Below are 17,763 nucleotides of genomic sequence, written 5' to 3'. Positions count from 1 at the left end.
CTTGTCCCCCCGATGCCTCGTGGTGTTCTAAAGTGGATACCGGCATTTCGGCAGCACTGTAATTGTTCGGGATGCAGAACTTTGCCTCACAAGCAGTAGATTCCTGGTCCAAAAAGGCTCTTAGAACCCTCTTACAGGAGCTGGGAGCAGCACAGAGTGAAGTGGATCTTTCAAATCCATATGCAGAGTGGCAGGTGAACATTAGAGCTCCCAGCTCTCCTCTCTGAGCCTGGGCGTGCTTTGCCTTTCCCTCTGCTTACAGGAATGTCTCTTTTGTGGATAATGCTGTACAGTAGAGAAGGGCTGGGGAACTTGGGATGTAGTTTAGGGATGAATGCTTATTTCTGTCCAGGGCTAAATGGCTGGGAGGAGTTTTTTAGCCTCTGAGAGCGTGAGGAGCCTCCTTCCCATGGAAGGACTTGGATGACTGTGTGTGTTACACTCCTTCTGGGTCTGCAACCCCAGTGAGATCTCAGCCAGCAGATTTATAGGATGTGTTTTTACCATTTCTTTAATGCTTCCCTTTCCTCTTACTTGCATGGGGGTCTTGGGAATTGATTAGGAGCAGGAGAGCATCATTTGCCTGAGCTAAGGCTGAAATCCTGAGCTCCCTCAGGAACACAGGCTAGACACACTTCTGTGTCTTTGCAGCACTGGAACCAGTAACTTAAATGTTTATTTCCCTATTCTGACCTGGCACTGATATTTTATCTGGCATTGATATTTTTGGCTTTGCCTGGATGTTTCCCCAAAGGAAATAATGTAAATGTTTGAAATCTGTTCTGCTTTGTTAGACCCAACTAATGCAATGCCCTGTGATCTGATAGTGTGTTTTTCTAATGTCCCCCTCCACAGAGGCAGAACAAGGGGCAGGACAGAATCTTTAGCACTTTGAAACGCTTGTCTGACTGTCCCGACTGTGTGTGCAGGAGGACAGAACCACCACAGCTCTGTGTGCCTTCAGGGCAGCACCATCTCCTGATCAACCCTCTGTGTGTGAAATGCTTAATTGGAAGTAGATTTAGAGCTCTTTGGGCATGGCTGGTTTTGGGCATGGCTGGTTTTCTTCCTGGTTTCTGTCTGGCCCAAAGTGCAGTAACTGCTGTTATTTGCTGTTTGAACCCTGATTGTGCCTCAGACTCCTTTGCTGGGGAAACTGCTGATAGAAAGCTGAGCAAGCCACCCGTTCCTCATCCACCTTTCTCCTCAAGCCAGTCTCTGCTGGGACACTAGAAATTAAAACTGTGGTGTTTTAATACATCTGTTAGAAAGATGTGAGATGTGGGTTGAATCAAGTTGCTCTTGATACTGGAAATCATCCAGTTATGAATGCAGATACATAATCAGTCTAATTTTTCATTAAATTCTTCTTTGTTTTTCTTGGTTTTGTTTTCTGTAAGGTCTTGTTCTCTGTAAGGTCTTTGCTGCCAGGGTTTTCTCCTTATTCTGCTGCTGCCACATTGCCTTAATCCTGGCTTTTAATATTAATTTGCCAAGCTCTTGGCTAGGTCATTATGGGTGCTGGGTTTCACAGCCTTGTGTGGGGTACTGGGAAGCAAAGCTGTGGAGTTTTACTTGAGGCAAGAACACAGTAAAAGTGTTGTGTGGCCATAAAGCTACACCATAAAGCAATGGGAATATGGTTGTTTAACTGTTGTGTTTTAACAGGCCTCGTTGAGCTGTAAGGATGAGCTGTTTTATGTGACAGATTTTGAAAGAGTGGGAGAAAAACGCTCTTCTGGGAGCCCTTGGAAAAAAAAATCACTAATTTCACTTACAGGGCACTGGAGTTTTCCAGGCTTGGCCATGATATGACTCATAACAGCAGCAGGATGAAGGTAACCAGACCCCTCTGGCCCAAGCAGATCAGGTTTCCCTGGTACCCCAGGGTCAGGAATAAGCATTTGGCCACTAAAATGGTGTTTGGCATTGCCTGTGGGCAGGTGCCATTTGTCTGGTAATTTGCATTTTCCTCTGCAGGATTAAGTTCTGACTCTTAAGTGGAGACATCTCAGTTTAAGGGACTGTTTTCCCTAATGAAATGCAACTTTCGGTGCACTGAGTTTGTGTGTCCTGCAGCTTCTGGCTCTGATGTTGGTGCACACAAGGATTTGGGCACCTGGTTTGGAGCTGCTGCTCTGGGAACCTCAGGAAAGTGCTCATTCATTTGGGATGATACCTGTCCAGGAAGGAGAAACAGAGATCCAGGAGACAATTCCATCCTACTAATGCACTCAGAGGAGGGCTCTGTGCACCCTCCTCTCTGGCTGCCTCCTGCAATTAGAAATAACTTTGATGGTTTAGTTTAATGCCTGAAGATAAGAGGGTGGAATCCAGACCTGAGTGGAATCTCTGCAAAACTCCTTCCCTCTGAAATGCTGCTGTGATGCTGTATAAACATTTTTTGGTTGAGGATGAGGGTGTTGACCTGCTCTATCACTTAATTGTGCTCCCTGCTTTTGCTTTGGTCTTGGATTCAGTTGGTAAAAATCGTAGTTGCTAAGAGTCCACATGTCAAACCAGCTGAGAGCACTTCAAGGGAAGAATCTGAATGTGATTGCAGAATTTTGAGGGATTTGTTTCTTAGGAGCAGGCTCTCCAATTGAAAATGCACAGCACCAGTTAGGATTTGATCTATGAACTGAATGAGAAAAGGGTGAGGGTTGAAGGGGTAGTTTCTCTTTTCTGAAAAAGATTTAACTCAGCAGAAAAATTCCAGTTCAATTAATTATTATATTGGTGCCAACCTGACAGAATGAAGATTAGAGTTAGGGCCATATCCTGAAATGTCTGATGTACCTGAGGGTCTGAGTACAGGGTATGTGTATTAAATGAACTAATTGGTTTATACTGGACTTCCAGGATGCTGCTTGTGGTTTCTGTAATTCAATTCTCCAGCCTTTACTGCTTTTTTGGAATCCTCCCAGGGTAGTTTATTAATCCCTGGTCTGAGATTTTTTGGACAATAGATTCGGGTCTCTTTATCCCTTTACTTTTTATTTTTCTTTAGATATCTCCCTGAATATTTATGTTCTGAAGGTTAAGAGGAGCAGTGGTTCCAGAAAGTAAAGTTCTATATTTAACTGCAGACTAGGTGTGGTTCCGACAACTGCAGTGCTACTGATGCCAACCTTGACCTGTTCTCTTCTGGAGCCTCCTGCTCATGGAATCTGCTGAGTTTTGAGTGTGTCGATGTTGTTGTGTGGCTTTGCCCTCCTTTGGGAGCAGAGCTAAGACTGCAAGAGTCCTTTCTGTGCAAACCTGAGGTTAAACTTGAAAGCTTCTTTCTGGTTCACTTTCGTGTTCTTTTTTTGTTACGTCTTGTCCCACAGATAATGTTGTGTTGTGGTTTTTTTTTTTTCTTTTCTCTGCTTTGCTTCTTCTTTTCAGCTCCTCTCATTAGAAGTATGAAATTGAAAATTTCCCTTAGGGCTTTCTTTTTTTTTTTTAATGAAGCTGTGTTGTCTTGTCAGTCTATTTTTTTTATTATTATTTTTTACTCCCAGTGATTTATGCTTCTCTTCTAATCATATATTGGAGTAGAGGTTTATCTTCTTTTTCAGGCAAAAAAAAACCCCTAAGATTGGCAGCAAAATCAGTGATCTTATACTCATTTTAAGGCACTTTTCATGAGTGCTGTTAAAGACTGGGGTGGGGGGAATTGAGTGTTGTTTTTTAAGTATATGCTTTATCCAAAGATTAAATTAAAATAACTGTAAATTCTGCCCTAAACAAAAATGAATAATTCATCAGATGAATGTATTTCAGTTTGTCTAGGGAGCAGGGACTTTGCTTTTCTGGTTGAGGTTATTTGGTTTGATTTTATGGCTCTGGGTTTTTATTTTAACACTTGTCTGTGCTTCTGAAGCTTCATTTTAAAGGTGTATTTAGATTAAATAAGACTGAGATGCTATAGATCACCATCATCCCCATTTCATAGGTGGCAAAACAGAGTCAGGTGTTTCTTTTGGCTTTATTCAGAAGAGAAATGGGTTTAGATTTCCCAAGATAGGGGGGCACAGTTTCATTCTGTAGCTGAGCTGAATTAACATTTTGTCACCAGCTCATCCTTAGGTGTTACCCTGCCTCGCCACCCTTCTCAGTTCCTCCTCCTCAGTTTCCCTGCTCCTGCCACCCTGGACTGTGCCAGAGATGTTTATTGTCTGATGGAAATAGCAGCCAACTCATCCTGCTTCAGGAAAAAGAAATCCTTTTTATTTCCCCCTGCATTTTCCTGAATTGTTTTGGCTTGCTGTGCTGGGGCAAAGGACAGGAATGCACAGCTGGGAGCACCGGGAAGGGGAAGTTTAACAAAAACATGGTGATTCCATGGAGTTGTTTGGTCTGCTTGGTTTTTTTCTGATTTTGTTTGGTTTGACTTGGATGAGTTCCTGGTTTCTTTACAGGCATGGCTGTACTGGCATCGTGGAAGAGGGGTCCTTTGATTTTTCCAAGGTGCAGGAAAGCTTTAGGGCCATGAGGATTAGAGGGATGGAGCACCTTTCCTCTGGGAGAGTTAGGAGTTTCCAGCCTGGGAAAGAGAAGAATCTAGGCAAAGCTTGGAGCCCCTTCCAGAGCTTAAAGGGGTTCTAGCAGAGCTGGAGAGGGACTTGGCACAAGCAATGAAAGGACAGGACACAGGGAATGGCTTCCCACTGCCAGAGGGCAGGGATAGATGGGATATTGGGAAGGAATTCCCGGCTCTGACTGTGGCAAGGCCCTGGCACAGGTTGCCCAGAGAAGCTGTGGCTGCCCCTGGATCCCTGGAAGTGTCCAGGGCCAGGCTGGACAGGGCTTGGAGCAACCTGGGATAGTGGGAGGTATCAGAATTGTAAGAAGATGATATTTAAGGTCCTTTCCAAGTCAAACCATTCTGTAATTCCATGATTACTGTGACATTACTGCCCGACTCTGTCTGATTTAACCATTTGTGGCTTTGTTTCCCTTCCAAAGCTGAGGAAGGTCATCTCCATGCTGAGACCAGTCACTGCTTCATTCCCATCATGGTGCTGGGAGATTCAGCCTCGTTTCCCCTCCTGGAAGAGGCACATCCCACCCTGATGCCAAGGTGGTGCCCTGGGCATGGTCCTGGCCCCGAGTGAGATGAGGCCTGACGTGCCTTATTAGAAATCCTTCCGACTGTGAAAGCGCTTTTACTGCAGCTCTCCTGAGCGCCGGGGCTTCCACGGCTTCCCTGGGGAACACGAGAGCTCTATTAGCTCCTGAAATTCAGTTAGGAAATTTTCTTAGTTAATTTCATCCCATTACTCTTAGTTATGTCTTCCAGCAGAACCTTAATACCGGCCCCATAGGGGATCTAAGTTTCCTGTGCAAGGCTTTGGAGGAGATTTAAGTTTGGGATTCATTGCGTTTCTCCCTTTCCAAGCTGACAGCAGAGCAGGAAGTAATGTCCTTTGGCCCCTTCCATTAGGCTGTACATTGTTAGAAACAGAACAGCAGCTTCTCATCAATAGAACGATGGCCACGGGTTGGCTCGGGAATGCTGCTCGTCTTTCCTGGGTTTGCTGGGAGGTCACGAGGGCTGGGAATTATCTCTGCTGTCCCTGTGACCCTCAGGTGTCCTTGAACCTTTCGGTGACTCGTTGGTCTCAGCTGTAAAATATCCACTACCAGCTTGGGAGATGAGTCAAGCCAAGGGAAAAGTGCCAAAAGCCTCTAATTCTTGGGTTACCAAGGAATATTGGCATCAGGAAAAACTTCCTGACTTCAGGAATGGCACAGCACTAAGCAGGTTATCTACAGGAGCTAGAGAACATTTCTCAGGAGCAAATCAGCTGAAATCTGTCAGGCTGGTTCTGAGATACTTGATCTTAATGCAGAGAGGAACATCAGGTGATTTCTTTATATTTTTTCCAGCTCTTTCAATCCTGTCATAAGGTGTTTGTTAGTCAGCAACTTCCAGGGGGAGATTCAACTTCATTAAGTCCTTTGAGACGCAGGGAATGGGTTTTTTTTAGTATCTTTGCTGTTTGTGCTCCTGAAGTGCTTCTGGATCTGAGCGAAAGAACTTTGCAAAGGCACCCAGCAAAGTTCACTTTACCATTCAGACACAGGCAAGATCATCTGGTTGTGTGAAGGTTCAAGTGGTTTGGCTCAGGGTCGTTGCTCTGTGTCTTCATAAAATGCAAGAGCAGCCATTTTCTGCTTGGCACACAGGATCTGCCTTATTTTGCATTAGATCAAGCTCTGTTCCCTCTCAGACATGCATAATATACAAGCTTCCTATTCTAATCAGCTGTAAGCAAATCCCAGTTGTTTGGCAGATTGCAGGCAGTAAAATAGAATGCATGGATGTCTGTCCAAAGCCTCAGCAGACTCTGGTTTCTTCAAGGATCCAGCACCTAATGAGTTATTTTGCTTTCTAGAGAGCTCAGGTGCTTTTTGTATCCTTGTATTCCCTCTTTCTCTCTCTCTCTCTCTCTCTCTCTTTTTAAAAATAATAAAAGATGATCTGTGGGAGGGGCAGCTCCTTGCAGCAGAGCTCAGATAAAATTCTTGTGTCTGCCAAGGTCAGAATAACTGAAATCAACATTTAGAAAAAGCAACTTTGTCAGCCTGGTCTGTAACAGTTCTGGCTGGTGCAGCAAACCCACATTTTAGAAATAAGAATTCTCCTTTAGTCCAGATACTCTGCTGCATTTCTCCAGCACCAGTTGAGATCCTCAGTGTTCTGTCCCCCTGCTCATGAAGGTGACAAGCAGGATCTCATCCCAGGTGATGATGGTTGTGGTGTTTATCATTCTTTCTACCTCACCTCTCCATCCTGTGCCTGGTTCACACCTGGCCAGCAGCCATGTGGCTGTGGACAAAAGCTCTTATCTCCTATCCTGTATTTTTAATCCTGCTATTGCAGCTCTGGGCGTTCTTATTATTCACATAAATATGTAATTCCTTCTAAATCCTGCTAAGGTCTTCAGGGTACTTCCGGAGAACTAATTATACCTAGTTTCATTTCATATGCTAAAATGTGTTTAAAAAGTCAAAGGTCCCTTTGGCATGAGTATCATGAGAAAGAATAAGGCAGAACATTGCATTTATCCAGGATCATTCTCTATATGTGCTGCTATCAATGTGCTGCTCGTTTATCTCCTCTCTGAACTTAACAGTCACTCTCTTATCTCTTCTCAGACACCAAGGCTTCCCTTGCCTCTAATAATATTAATTGTCACTCTTCTCTGGACCTTTTCTATTCTTACATTCAATTTCTAGTGACCTGGGGCAGGTGAGTGGGGACCCAAGCAGAGCTGATTTCCATATTTCCAGGGAGAATATTCTGACTTACACAAGCAGCTGAATCCAAGTCCTGTTGTTCCCCTGACCTCCAGCCTAACATCTGGTTTTTTTGCTGATCGCTTTTGTGTATTGATGGAGAGCGTCTCGTCTTGGAATAGTCTTTCCTGAAGAACTACTACTGATTTAGACCTGGTCATGTACGTGAGGAGTTGGAATTTGCTCTTGTCCACGTGCAGGGCTTTGCTTAATCCTCAGATAAGAAATGAAGTTCAGTCGTGGGAGTGTTAATTGCTGTGAATTTCAAAAATACCATCTTTATTTGTATCCAGCACAAACAATTCTCCTTGCATAACTTTATTTAATGTAACTGTTAATGCCAGTCGTTTTAGGGCACAACTTACATGAGTCAAGGGCTTGTGCTGAGTTCATAAACAGAACCTTTTGCTCTTTACAATCATGTTGAGACCTCTAGATGCTGCCTGCTGTAAGGACAGTAAAAATATAAGTCTGGTGCTGTGATTTCTGTCTCTTCGAGCTTTCTTGATTTGCCTCAGTCCTTCATGGTGTTGTTTTTCCTGTGGCTGTCCTGTTTAAAGGATCCAGAAGGAATTAGGAACAAAAAGCTTGTATTAATCAGCTAAATTGCTGTTTTCTCAGGTATTCTAACCTGGATTCAGGAGGCAGGGAAAGCCATGACAAACTTGTCACACAAACTGTGTGAAGTGGCCCCTGGCAAGTTCAGGCTGCATTTTATGTGGTTTTCATAATGTTTGGGTTGTGCAGAGCAGCTCCAAGCTGAGGGAAGAGTTACCCCTCCCAGCAGGATTCACCCAATCCGTGTGTAATGTCACCCCTGGAACAAACCCACTGAAGTGAATGACAGCATTAACTTCCTGAGTAGTCTGGGAAGCGTTCAGAAGGAATTCAGGACCAGGCTGGCACCTTGTCACTCTGCTTTGCTGCAGCCAGGGCTTTGCTGCTCCTGTCAACAAGGAGGATCCAGGAGCACCATCCAGCCCAGAGTGTACTTGGATTTTCCCATTCCTGCTTTCCAGAACTGTGCAGAGCATTCCTGCTGACTCTCACTGCAGCTCAGCTCTGAACAGAGTCCAGCCCTACTTCAGCCAGAGGAAACTCTCTGCCATGGAGGAACAGATGTGAGGTCTTTACACAAGTAATAAAGAGAGTCATTACAAGGATAAGTGAGGGAGGAAAATTCCAAAGTCAGACTCTTAAGTTGTTGCATCATGTATTTATGGGCTCTTGGTCAGACAGACACTTTAAAAATGTTTAAATGGAGCACCTGAAAAAATGTGCTATCAGAGGACTATATGAGCTTTAGGCACAAAAGTCACTACCACATCCTTGATTATTTTTTCATTCTTTTTGGGTTTTTTTTTGTTGTTTTTTTTTTTTTTTTTGTGATCCAGGATAGCCCAACTTTCTTATTTGTTTGATTTTCCTTTGGAACACATGTAAGTTTTAATTTGTTTTGAATACTTTGCTCTGTGTGAAGAACTCTATCAACAGCATAGAAGAAATGCTTTTTATAATACTCTTCTCTCTGGATAGGGAATAGCAGCATCCTCATCTATGTCAGGCTTGGCCTTTTTGGTGCTTTTGTTGCATTGTATCTTTTGGTCACAGTGACTTCACAGAAACTGATCTTCCCAGCTGATGATCTTTTTGTGCCTATGAAGTTGTTGTTCCCAAAGTGGGTGACCTTGGCTGCTGCAATGTTAAATTTCTGTTTAGTTCTTTCCCTTAGGATTCTCTATTACTTTTTATGGTGCTTCAATTCAGTGTATTGATGTGGCTTCTGACTTTGGTCTCAGCAGATTCATCACCATGTGCAGACTTTCTGTCAGGATCATTAATTGTTTTTGTTTTTAAGGTGCTCCAAAGATGACACTTGAGGAGTATCCCTGATTGTAGTCTTCTATGCCATTTGTTTCATTTTTCAGCCTCTTCTTAGTTAGACGTTTCCTTTCTACCCTGTCTCGTAATTATACTAATCTTTGTCTTTTCCAAAATCATGAATAATTTCCCATTTGTCACTTTATCAAATACTTTACTAAAGTCCAAAAATGCTAAGAATAATTAGTTTTTCTGGTCAACAATTCCTCAGTTGTTTTTGGAGCTTTATGGGCAGCACTGCTTAAGTCATGCCTCCCTAAAGGATTGTCCCCAGGAAACTCAGCTGATCTGAGCGAGGGTGACAATGACATTTAAGAGGAAGCACATGGCAAAACCCATGGCTCAGGGCAAGGAGCACAAATCTTGGAGTAAAGAGCTGTGCATTGATTTAATCTGGTTTCTTGGCTCTGTATCTTTTAACTTTCCTGTTCTTCTACCTCTAAATTCTTGTAATGATATTAAAGAGTAAGATGAAAAAAGACAATTTCAGAATAGTTTTAAAGGAGTTGATGATCTGGGTATAAAAAGCGCTCTTAAAATACAAAACATGATGGGTGTTGGTAAATGAAATAATCTTTTGAGTCTTTAGAGCTTATTATTTCCAAGATATCTGTTCACAATCCTGTAGGCAAAAAAAAAAAAAAAAAAAATTATAAAAAAGTTGGATAATAAATGCAGCTATTTCCTGTCCCTATGGATGGTTAATGGTCACTGAACAATCTTTGGCAAATAAAGAAAAAGATGTTGCTGCTGCCAGGTTTGAGAAATATTCTTTAAAGATCCCAAAGTTTCCTGATAGCTTAAAACTTCCCTTAAATGTCCTTCTTTGCTGTGTTGTCTACGAAGAACCCCCTGAAGTTGGTCGTGGCACTGTAGTATTTTAATCCACTGGCATTACTGGGTTAATTCATTATTTCTCATTTTCCTTTGCTTCTCTCCATCTCTTATGTTGTATTTAGGTTGCAAGGTAGAGAATAGATTGATATTTAAAAATTAAAATACATTTTCTGCTACCTGGGTGTACAACACTTAATGGGATAACAATTTTGGCCCAGATCTTGGAGATAGTGGATGTTAGGAAAAATACATGTATTGAGCCCAAAGTCAGATTTCATCCTGACTTTAGGTGCTGGATATCCAGGTGCAGGATAACTTCAGGTGCTGCAGGAATTGGCCTTGTCTGTGCAATCCTGTAGGATCCTTTCATTTAGCTGCATTAATTTTTATTTTCTGAAAATGCAGCAGCAACTGGGGGCTCTGCTGAGCTGAACCAAGTCTGGTCCAAGACTGGAAACTGAAAACAAAGACTTGTGGATTTTTGAGGGAAAATACTGGTGGTGACGTTGGGAGCTGCCAGTTTATACTAAGATTAACCCCAAATTTCATGATTGGTATTTTTCCTCTCCTGGAGGCTTGGGACAAAGGGAGGCTCCAAGATTCCCATCCAGAAGAACTAAAACCTTCCTGAGGCTAAAGTGAAGACAACCTGAAGGACCTTGGTGCTCACACTGACATTATTTACACACATCCAGGGCTGAGCATTCCACCAAAGCACAGTTTTGAGGCAGGGATAGGCTGTTCTCAGAATACCCAACCAGATGAGCTGAAAAGCGAGCTCTGGCTCTGCTGAGTGGAATATTTTGTTCCAGAGAGCAAATAAAGATGTTCTGGGTAATGTAAAAACCAAGTTTTGCTGTTTATTTCTGTTGCCATATAAAGCCTTGGAATCCTCTGTTGTCTGGTGAGTGGTGTGTGTAAAACCCTCAGTGTTGATTAGAGTTTGTCTGGTTGGAATTGTGGGTCACCAGCAGCAGAACAGCCCTTCCCAGTGGGTGGGCCAGGGCTGATTCCTGCAGGGCCTCATCCCTCCTTGGGGATGTTTCACCCATGGGCTGACCCTGCCTTGGCTTTGCTTGTGAGGACCAGATAATCCAAAATACAACTGAAATAACTCTTGCCCTGTACCACGTTAAAAAATGAAGATGAGATGTTTGTTTCACAGTTGTTTGCAGAAAGTTCTGTTTATCACTCACATAGTCCAGCGGATTTAATGCACATAAATATCCCTGCAGCATGGAGGTCTCAATTTAAATATTTCAAGTAAGTAAAAGGGAGCAAGAGGTCCTATTATTCATGCTTAGATGCCTTGTTAGGAAGAGCTTTGATGATGCTGTTTGCTCACACCAAGCAGCAGGACAATTCTCACTTTGTCTTGTCTCAATGTGTTGGTTACTTGCTGGCTTCAAAAAATGTCCACTTTTATTTTATGAACAATTTAGTGAACTCTGTTGACTTTGAGAGTCTGGTGATGCCAGTAAGTTTAAGGATATTCAAAATCTCAGCTGTCAGTGTCTTCAAGGTGCCTTAAGCAAAAAGTACCTGTGTGTTTCAAATTGCTGCAAACTCCAAATCTTGCCATTCAGAAGAGGCCTGTTGTGTAATTTCAAAAATGCTCTTATCACCAAATCCAATTACGAGGAAGAGTAAATGGCCACCTCAGATGTCTTAACTATTCTTTTTTTAATTGTTAATTATCTCGACAGTAGGGTGCTAGAGATTAGGAGGGACAGATTATCTTTTGCAAGTACGAGGCTTTCAGAGCTATTATCAATTAATTCTGTTTCTAAACAAATTTTAGGATAATATTAATAGCTTGATAGGTCCTCGAGACCACTGTCAAAATTCTGAGAAAGTGATGTTGAAAGAATGAAAACCTCGTTGTTCTGTTAGCTTTGAAGGTCATCCAGCTTTACCCACTCCCATGCAAGGTGTATTTTTGGCATTTTAATCTGTGTGGCAGAGGAGATTCCTGCTAAGAAACATCAGTGAAATGCCTCTCTCGGAGTTTAGACAGCAACTTGTAAAGCCAGAATTGAGAGTCAGCTCTGTTGTGTGAGGGTTTTTAATGTGTACTGACATGGCTCTGGAATTTATGTATGCAGACACGTCCTGAGGTGTGAAATAATTTCAGTTTCTCTCTGTCTGGTGCTCTAAGTGATCTAGTGCTGGTGAGATCTCTCCTCTAGATTTGCACTTGCAGTGAAAGGAAATCAAAGAATGAAACATTTCTTAGAGTGAGAGGCTTAAAAACTGTGCTGTCCCTGGACAGAGTGTGGCAATATCCTGGACCTGAAAGCTCAAGTGGGGAATGAGAAAGATTTCTAAAAAGTGATGATTTTTACAGTTTGTTTCCAAAGGTGATGTAAAGTTACAGTAGATTCTTCATTTGATAAACCCCCAATTTTTAATATTGTGACTGGATATGTGTGCAGGTTGGACAGAAGATCTGGGCTTAATTCTGGGCTTCCAGAACTGCTGAGAGACCTCTTGTCAGTGCTGCAGAAGAGGTCAAGCTATAGTCCTGCAGTGGTTTCTCCATTCCTGTAAATCTATGGACCTGTGGAATCCATTGGCTAAATGATGGTGCTGTGGAAGAAACAGCAGAGAGCTGCAGCCATCGTGTTTGTCAGTGGTTTTTCTGAGTTAGGGATTTTTTTCTTAGATTTTTGCTGCTTAGGTCTGGTTGAGCTGATGCCTCAGCTGAAGTTCATCCAGAGAGCTGCACTTCCCATCCTTGCCTGGTTATGTTTTGCAGTCCTGGGGGAAGTTCTCAGCTCCATCAGTTTATCTGTGGAGGGGATATCTTTGAGCTTTAATTTTGCTGTCAAAAATAAAAATGATTTTATATTGTGGGTTTAGTTGACACCCATGTCGTTACTAAGGAATCAGTGGAAATATCAGTAGATAAAACTGGTGGTGTCATCTGCTGACCTCGCTGAGAATGGCATTAGTGATATTCTTGGCCAGTATTTACTGGGAAATAAACCAGTCATTACACTTTCTGATGAGATTGTGCTCTGAATGTCACTTCTCTGACAGCCTGTCTCATGCCACGCTGAGATAAGATCTCAGGCACAGATGACAGACTAACTTCAGAAATATTTCCATTGATTTGACAGCCTGAATAATAGTTCTGCTACAAGCCAGAAAGACTGGAACAGTGACCTCTGGCTGCTGGGTGATACTGGGGTGATAAATGTACTAATGAGAGATAAATAGGTAACTACATTTGAGTGTTTTCTGTACCTTGTCAGTGGAAAGCAGAGGAACTCTTGGGAGGGAAACCAGATAGGGAGCTGAAATTGCAGGCATCTTATCAGAGCCAAAGGAGCAGCTTTCACCTCATGTATTTTGAGACACCAGAGAATTTGGCAGGGAGCTCCATCCCTGGGGACAGCACAAGCTTCTGTTCATCCACAGGGGTGGGAGCTGGACAGTTCTGCTTTTCCATCCCTGCCTGGGCTGGTGGCCGAGCCCGTGGCTCTGGCTTTGCTTTCAGCATCCCTCGGGAGAGGATCTTTGGGAGCTGCTGTGGAAGGAGCTGGGCCCAGCTGCCTTTTCAGCCGTGTCCTCCCGCCTCCCTTGGCTGCACAACTGCTGCTCTTGGCATGTGTGGGGAGCTGGACCAGGCAGGCAGCTGGGCACAAAATATTCCTGCAAAAAGAGAATGAAGGAGAGGATGGGATCATTCCCTTTACTCTGTGATTAAATTGTGTTAAGCTGGACTGCAGCCTGAGTTCAGGGAAGATGAATCTCCCATTCCTGGAAGTGTCCAAGTCCAGGTTGGACAGGGCTTGGAGCAACCTGGGATGGTGGAAGGTGTCCCTGCCCATGGCAGGGGGTGGGAACTATGGAGGGTCTTCAAGAACCTTCCAGCCCAAACCATTCTGTGGCTCTCTGGTCTCCAGCAGAGGAGTTGGAGCCCCCACCAGAGTGCCAGGATATTTCACTCGCAGGTGAAGCTCCCACAGGGGTGGGAGTGGGAACCCAGGGATGCAAACACAGAGTGAGGGAGTGAGCTTGCAGCATGTCTGCTGTTCTTCAGTAAATGTCCATCTGTGTATTCTTGCCTCCCATTAATTGCAAGGTCAGTTATCCTTCCTCCAGTGAGGGTGATCTGTGTCCCCATACCTGAGTGACCTCACCTGAGAGTGACTCAGCTGCAGCAGCACTGTGAATTGTTACCTGCAACACATTTGAGCCTCTCCACTCTGAACCCCTGCCACACTTGGAAGTTTTAACCATTAGGTCCCGCTGTAAGCTAAACATTTCCTCAACTTGGGGTCTTTTGATCAGTTTTGGGGGGCTTTATCTCTTTCCTTATCTGGAAAAGCACCGACCCCACCAGTCCTTGTACCTCTCCGTGGTTGTCGTTTCAGACACTTCCCTGGCAGCTGCAAAGCTGATAGGAAGCAACAAAACTTCCACTGTGGATTATCAGGAACACTACTGAGGCATTGCTTAATGCATCTGATATCTCAGCCTCGAGAACAGAAGGGGAAAAAAAAAAAAGATTGGCAGCTATTGCAGGAATTCAGAGAGGGGCACCTTGGTACAGAGTCAGGGGGAGGCTTCTCCTTCCATTACAGAGCCCTGGGCTGAGATGGATTCCCTCTCCATCATTGTCCTAAGCACATTATCCCTGAAAGAAAGAGGGTTTCTCTGAATCTGCAATTTTTCTAGGCTTCAGTGTTATTGAAATGAAACGGCTTCAAGGATATCTACATTCTTTACCATCATGTGGATTCTCATCTCATGTAAATTATTTGGCCACTTTTCATTTTAATCCTCCACTGTCATTTTCTACAAAAGAGATCATTTGGTTTCTTCATGGAAGGTATTCAGCTGACAGCTGCCCTTTGTCTAGAAAGCAGTGTGCCTTTGCAGGAGTTACTTGTGCCTGCTCCTTCTCTTTTTTTTTCCTTCCTTTTAAGTTCATATGGCTTTATATTTTTCATCTGTAGCTTTCAGAAACTTTTCAGACTGTGAACAGGTTTGTGGCTGTGAAGGGAATTTCAGACATCCTGCATTCTTTCCTTGTGTACCTGGCTGATAAGAAACAGAACTAGAGGCAGAATAATTAATTTACTGCAAGAAGAACTATAGTCCAAAAAAATCACAGTGTTTTCACAACTTCTACATGAGCAAACAAAATAGTCAGTGATGAAGTCTTGAATTTTTTATCATGGCTTCCAGATCTTGAAAACTTAATTATTCTCATCTACTTTTCAGGAATCATAGAATCATATAACCATAGAGTCATTAGGGGTGAAAAAGACCTTCAAGATCATCAAGTCCAGCCATCAACCAGCATCGTATTTACCACTGAGCCAAGTGCCACATGGTGGGAGGTTTAAAATGTCGTGCTTTCTGTCATGGCACATCAGCCACAAGACCTTGATGGGATGGGGATGAAATGTGGTGTGTTGGTAGAGTTTATGCACAGGGGGTTTGGAGGCTGAGGAGGAAAATCAGCAATTTATTGTAGAAAATGTTTAGACATTTTACATGAAAAGATCAGAAATTGCTGCTTGAATTTAAAGAAAATGTTTCAGAATGATGAGAAATGTCAGGCAAATTAATTGTTTATAACTTAGTTGTAAAATGTTTAGAGATAAGAATTACTGCTTCAGCAGCTTCTGAATCACAAAAGTCATCGGAATACACCAAACTCCCTCATTTGCTAGAAGAGATGTCTCATTCCTTGTCCAGTTCTGGAAGTTTGCTCCATCACAGGGAGATTTCCTGTTATCCCAGAGAAATGTAAGCATGGGCTGAAGTTTTGTTGTTGGTGGAAAATATTTTTTGTTATTTGTTGGAGGCAGCAAAAGCCTGGCTGTGGCTTGGGAAAGGGACAGTATTGAGTTAGGTGACAAGAAAAGGGTCACTGGTGGCTCTGGTGTTATCTTTGCTGCTTTAATTAGTTTCAGTTTCTTGAATTAATAAGAATGGGCAGTTCAAGGTCACCCCGATTGATAATTTTATGTATTTTGTAATTTCTTCCATAAATGTTGTTTTTTGTACACGTGGTGCTGGTTAGGACTCCAGGGCAGGCAATATGTTTGTGTAAATAACAGAGCAGCAGTTTTCAGCTGTGATCTCTTGATGTTCCTTTATCTCAGGGTGCTTAGAGGAGGAAATGATTCTTGGCTCTGGGCAGAGGGCAGTGCTCTGTAGGTGGGAGAGCTGCAATATTGTCACAGGGCTGCTGAACTGGGATCCTGAGCTTCTGCTTCCATCACTAACCACTGGAAAAAGCATTTTCTGCTCTGTTTTCCAAGCTCTCCATTCCCCAAAAATGCACCTTTGTACAGAGCCCAGCGACCCCTTTGATCAGAAATTTGCAGGTTGAGATGGATACACACATCACTTCAAAGGCTGGAATCGCACAAAGCGGACAGACGTGGAAGAGGGGAAAATGCACTTTAAAAATTACCATGTCCAGAGGGCGTGATGTTCATTCTAAATTCACATAAAGCTGCACAAAGACACCAATCCTGTGTCAGGGAACTCCTCCTCTTGATTCCTCAGTCATCTTAATTCCAGCAATGAGTTTAATAGTGCCAAACTCCCAACTTTTCCAACACTTGAACTGAAGTTTAAGGCAGAGCTGCCCTTCATTTAGAGAAGATTGAGCTATTCCTGTGGTTCCATTTGCTCTCTCCCAGGAGATCACCTGGATGTACATGAAAGGTGCAACTCTCTGAGCTCATGTGTGATTTCTCTTACCCACTGAGCAGCAACTTTGAAATAGGACCCCATTTTGGGCATAGCTGTGACTGTAAATGACTCTGTGAACAGGGGGATGAAGTAGTGGCACCTAAAATTCAACCCGAGTGTTCAAAATTTGGACAGAAACAGTTCTTGTATGGAACAGAATCTGGATTTCCATAGAAGGTAACTGGGGCCAATCCACTGGATGAATAATGGAAAATAATAATTGCCTCAATAAGCCTGAATCTCCTATTGCCAAATGATCTACAGTTAAGGAAATAAATATCTTATTTTCAAATCCAGAGCAGCTGTCCAACAGCCGGGCCTGCTGCTGATCAAAGTTGATAAAAGAAATCCTAGGATTATATATTATGGATAATCTACAGAAAAAACAGTGGTTGTGGTGTGATTAGCGGAGTCCATTGAAGAAAACAGGACGTTTTGTTGGTTTTAATGCAGATCTGATAAGCTCTGTGGAATGTAAATCAGTTCATTAAAATTTGCAGAGCAGTTCAGTGAGGTAAAAGAGGAAACAGTTTTAACTTTTATAGGATGTTTACTGCATATAAAGTACAATAAAATCACAATTATTCCAGAAAAATACTGTTAGAAATGTGCTGTATTCAATGTGTCGTTCTGAGGAAGATTGAAAAATTTTGAATTGTGGTTTTAAAAAAAACAGTCTGACTGTAGAAATCGTCCTGTGTAATTTCATAGCATCTCCACACCATATCTGTCTCTGCAGTATTTGTGGGATTTTGCATAATACAGATATTAAAAGTGTGTATGGATGTGTATATATTCACAAATATATATGAACAGGGATCAAAATGTTAAACAGCACCTTCTAAATAAGCTAGGGCTGTGTCAGGGGATAAATAATAAATAAATTATAATAAAATCAAAGGCCTGTGGTGTCTCGGAGATGATGCTTCACTTGACAATCTTAACTCTGATATCCATGGAATTGCCTACATTTTTGGGTGTCCTGGTACAATATTCCAAATGCTGAGATAATACTCATTTATCTGAGGGATT

The 17,763-nt window shown here is 42.7% G+C and overlaps 1 protein-coding gene across 9 annotated transcripts in view; it reads left to right on the top strand.

Moving 5' to 3' along the window:
* HMBOX1 (homeobox containing 1) overlaps positions 1 to 17,763 on the top strand; it is a 104,850-nt gene that overhangs the window by 76,927 nt on the left and 10,160 nt on the right. The window lies entirely within an intron of this gene.

Source organism: Vidua chalybeata, chromosome 3 (assembly GCF_026979565.1).
Source record: "Vidua chalybeata isolate OUT-0048 chromosome 3, bVidCha1 merged haplotype, whole genome shotgun sequence".
Classification (NCBI taxonomy): domain Eukaryota; kingdom Metazoa; phylum Chordata; class Aves; order Passeriformes; family Viduidae; genus Vidua; species Vidua chalybeata.
The sequence above is the reverse complement of the archived record's forward strand: the minus strand, read 5'-3'. Positions and strand labels throughout refer to the sequence as shown.